Below are 4,711 nucleotides of genomic sequence, written 5' to 3'. Positions count from 1 at the left end.
CCTAATACTATCATTTTAAACACTACAGATTGATTTTATATCCTTTTTATACAAATGAATTTTCCATAAAATTTAAAGCTACCATAGTGCTTTTAATTAGTTCTAAATCCAACCCAAAAGACCTTAAAGATATAAAAGAGAAATTTGAGTGGATAATGAAAGCTGACATGAGAAGGGAATGACGAGCCATCTGTGTCAGCCTGGGGTCTGAGCAGGGTTCACCTTCACATTTTGCATTCTCTTTTAATTATGTTCTTTGGCAGGTATGAAATTGCCCTGATGTTACCATTACTGCTCATAAATACTCTAATTTATAACATCTTTTATTTTGCTAAAACAATTTTATTTACAATTTTTAATTATTGGCAGAGGGAGAAGAAACATAAAAAAAATGTGATGAAAATGTATTCTTGTAAGAAATCTGTGCCTTTTCTTAAACCAGCAATAATGAGAACCCCTCTTTTGCCAGTCACAACCCCAGCACGAGTGACCTGCCTTGAGTGGCTTAGGTGACAGTAGGGGCTTGGCATGTGCCAGAGGTGTCCTCTGCTTAGCTCACTTCTGCTGTGACCTTTCCCATGCCCCCATATTTCAAAATCATTGGTAAGCCCCAAATTCAAATTCTTACAATGTTGATCTGTTAAAAAAAAAAAAAAAAACATATCCCAAGTTAGAGCCTTGTGCCTTGTGGCCAAGTGGAAGTGACTTTCCAGCAGGAAGGACATTGCGCTCTCTTTGTGCCAGTAAATGAATTCAGTTTACATACTAAGATTTAAATTTTGTGTCTGTGGTGTGCTGTCATTGTAATGGTTTGAATTTTTGTGTAGTTTCTTATTTTTTTTATTCTAAAGATTTTTTGCATAACTCAATAAAATGAAATGACTTAAAATTGCTATCTTTGTTATATATGAGTGGTGGTCTTTAAAAATGTCTTCTTTGTCAAGTGAGGATGTGGAGAAACTGGAACCCTGTGCACTCTGGGCATGAATATAAAATAATTCTGCTACCATGAAATCAGTGTGGCTCTTCCTCAGAAAATTCAAAATAGAATTCCCAGAGGATCTCCACTTCTGGGCTTATACCCCCAAAAAATTGAAACCAGGATTTCAAAGACTCCACTCTCACCTTCACAGTCATATTATTCACCAAAGTGGAACCAACCAAAGTCAATCACTGGTGAAGAGATAAATGAGATGTGCTCTGTACACACAGGGAACACTATACAGCCTTAAAGAGGAATAAAATCCCACTATGACCTGGTTAATCCTTGAGGACATTATTTTCAGTGAAATGAGCCAGTCACCAAAGTATGTCGCCAGATTCCATTGATGGAAGGTCCTTGGAGGAGTCAGATGCAGAGACAGGAAATAGAATGGTGGTGGCAAGGGTCTGGGAGGAGGAAGAATTGAGAGTTGGTATTTAGTGGGGACAGGGTTTCAGTTTTGCAAGATGAAAAGAGTTCTGGGTGGAAGGCAGAGACAGGAGGGTATGTGCTCAGCCCAGGTAAATTTGGTGAGACCCTGTTTGAAAAACAATGAAAGTGGAAGAGACTGGGGTATGGCACAAGGTCCTGAGTTCAATGTCCTGTACTGCCAAATAAAGAAAAAAAACCTGGAGGTGGATGGGGGTGACGGCTGCACTGTAGTGAGGACACCTAACACCACTGAATTGTCTGCTCAGAAATGGCCTGTAATCCCAAAAAACTCAGAAATGGCCTGTAATCCCAAAAAACTCAGAAATGGCCTGTAATCCCAGTGTCACCAGGATCGAGGTAGGTCCCCAGTGGAGAGGTTTGTGATGTCACAAAAAAAGAACCTTAGGACACATTGAAGTAGAGACAAGCAAGCGTATTAGCAAAGCAAAGCAAAGGACAGCACACACCCAGAACCCGGGCGCGGGCGCGGGCGTGGGCCCGGGCGTGGGCAAAGGAAGGGACATGCCGAGCGCTCCCGCTGTCAGGGGAGTTTGTAGTGACAGAGTGGTGGGGGTTTGGATTAAACTCCTGGGAACGAGTGCGCTCCTTTGTTCTGGACACCTCACTCTTGCTTCTGCACTGTTCTGACATCATCACTTGGACCCAAAGGTAGTGAGTCTGGCCAATATACCAAACCCGAGTCATTGTGACAAAGATGACCCTTTAAACAGAGGTCATGTTTCATCAGATGCTCCTTTCAAGACAGATGTCTGTCCTTAAGACAAATATTGGGGGGGGGAGGTGGCCCAAACAATGTGAGTAAATGTAAAAACCATAAAAAAGACACATATTGTTTTGCAAATGCTTTTGTGATCAAAGGAGTCATTTTATCAAGGATCAGCGTCTTTCTCTAAGATATTCTTGCTCAATTCCTCCAGTGTAGTAATCCTTTGGGTGACTAGGACAGGTCAGAGGGAGAGAGCTGCTCGTTTTTAACTGTCCCCTCAGCTCGGTGAGGGAGTGTGAAGCTTAAAGCAAAGAAAGTCGTGCTGAGTGATCCAAGCCATTTCTGATGCAGTGCTCACTCGCTGATCCTGAGTGGCTGGCTCTTGTTTCCTGTGCCTCGATTTCCCTGACCTACCCTTGCCTCTGCAGCACTCAGGAGGTGGAGGCTGGAGGATACAGACCAGCCTCTGCTACAGAGTGAGACTCTGCCTCAGACAAACAGAAATGGCTAAGATGGTAAATTTTATTTTATGTGTACTTTATGGCAATTGATTTTTTTTTTAATTTAGGGATAGATAATACAAGAAACGTGGTTTTTAAATGCAAGTTGGTCTCCAAACGCTATAAAACCAGTCTCTACAAGAGACTGCACGTGGGTAACCCCTGTGTAGGAGATGATACAGAGAGGGTTCACCTGGCATGGTCGACATTGGTTCTGTTCTGTGCCCGGAGCCTGACCAACACCTGGACGCTGACCCCTTTCTGGTGCATCTGGCTCTGGGATAGAGACAGTGCCCATGAGGCCCACAAGAGGGCAGGCGTCGCCTTCTTTCGGAACGTGGGCACAGGTTCACTCTCTGGAGTGCAGTTACAGCTGAGTCCTGGCAATTTTGTTCCCTTTGTGCCATAACAACAGAGAAGTAGAAGGTGCCTGTGTTTAATGGTAAACGGCCTTAGAGGGTGCAGAGGACTTACAGAACCTGGCCGAGGGGCTGCGTCCCCTGGCCCCGAGTCAGGGTGCTCTGTGAGGGACCTGCCTTCCAGAGGCTTCCCAGGAAGACAGTCCTGAGAGCCAACAGTTATTCTTGGCCACAAGAAGGAGCGTTTCTTGCCCAGTTTAGTCTCTTTTGCCAGGAGACAGCATTTAAATGACAGCACTGTTTGACAACAGCTCTCTTGTATAAAGGATGTTTTTAAACAAACCTGAGAGGTGGCGGGTGTGTGTTAACAGTCTCTGGTCCTGAGATCGGCCGGCGATGAGGTGGGTGCAGTGGCATGTCCTGATGAAGCTGACCGCCCACCTTTGTGAAATGGCAAGAACGTCTTAGTTCCCGGTGAGTCTTGCAGCGTACACGTTTAATTTCCTGGCAGCCTTTGCTCGTCTTTCTGAGTAGCCTCCACACGTGTCACTTTTCATGAGTCTCTGGCTTTCGTAGGTGTTATTTCTACTCACACACGTTCAGTTAAAGCCTTAGAACGGGTGACACACGAAGCCGCTGTTGCACACTTCCCCTTCCTTTCCCCGAGGTTTGTTTTTATGGGGTGTATCAGGCAGACGCAGGATTCTCGCGCAGATTGCAGCCCTGCATCGCTGCTGAATCCCAGGCTCGGCCCTGTGAATCATCTGTAGCGTTTGCACAATTCAGGCTTTCGGAAGACGCCCATACTTCTGCTCCTCTGCTCCTGCACAGTGCAGGTGGGGTTCTACACAAGCACCCGGACAAAAAGTGCTGTAAAAATCTTAAGTGAGCCCCAGTGTGGAAGCCCACCATGAGATCTCGCAGAAAGGCTGCAGGCGGGTAGCCCTCAGTCAGCTGTTCTCTCAGGAGCATCCAAAAGAGCTGAAAGGACACATGACTGGCTGTCACTGCCATTTCCTGTTAACAAGGTGTGGAAGCATGGCAGTTTGCATCTGAGTCCAAAGGTCGTTGATTAAAAGCCACATCCTGATAATAACTAATTGTACTCCAAGGCCTGAGCTATCAAAAGCAGTGAAATAGGGCTGGAGGTGTGGTACAGGGTTAGTGCATGTGCCTGTACCCCTGTACCCCTGGGCCAGGCCGGAGGGGAGGAGAGGGGCCTTCAAATCGTCAGCATCGGTCACTATATTTGGCAGAAAGCTGATTTTTTTTTTCTCTGCTTTCCCCTGGGAGCACCTTCACTTAGAGCTCTTGAAACCTGAACCACACGCCCAGTAGAAAGCCACTACCCTCACAAGCAAAGCCGTTCCCCTGAGAAAGGGGACACAGGCTGCAGTGTTGGGACATCTGTGAGTAGTGACAAATAGTTTTAAAGAGATCCAAGGAGTTTTCAACTAGATTAAAAAAAAAACAAACAAACATTTTGTCAGTTAAATAATTTTAATCAGGAGAAAAAAAAAAAGTTCACCGAGGCATACTCAGGTTTGCTGGCCTAGAAAGATTTAAACATGGCTGCCCTGGGAATTCAAGATCACTTTAAAACAGGGCTTTTGCTCTAGAGCCCCCCACCCTGCAACCAACTCCAGAAAGAGCTTGTATTTGAGAGCAGAGGTGGGGAAGTTGGACCCTTCCCCAATGGATGGACTCAACT

This window comes from Castor canadensis, chromosome 5 (assembly GCF_047511655.1).
Source record: "Castor canadensis chromosome 5, mCasCan1.hap1v2, whole genome shotgun sequence".
NCBI classification, from domain to species: Eukaryota; Metazoa; Chordata; class Mammalia; order Rodentia; family Castoridae; genus Castor; species Castor canadensis.
This window is presented reverse-complemented; position numbering follows the sequence as displayed.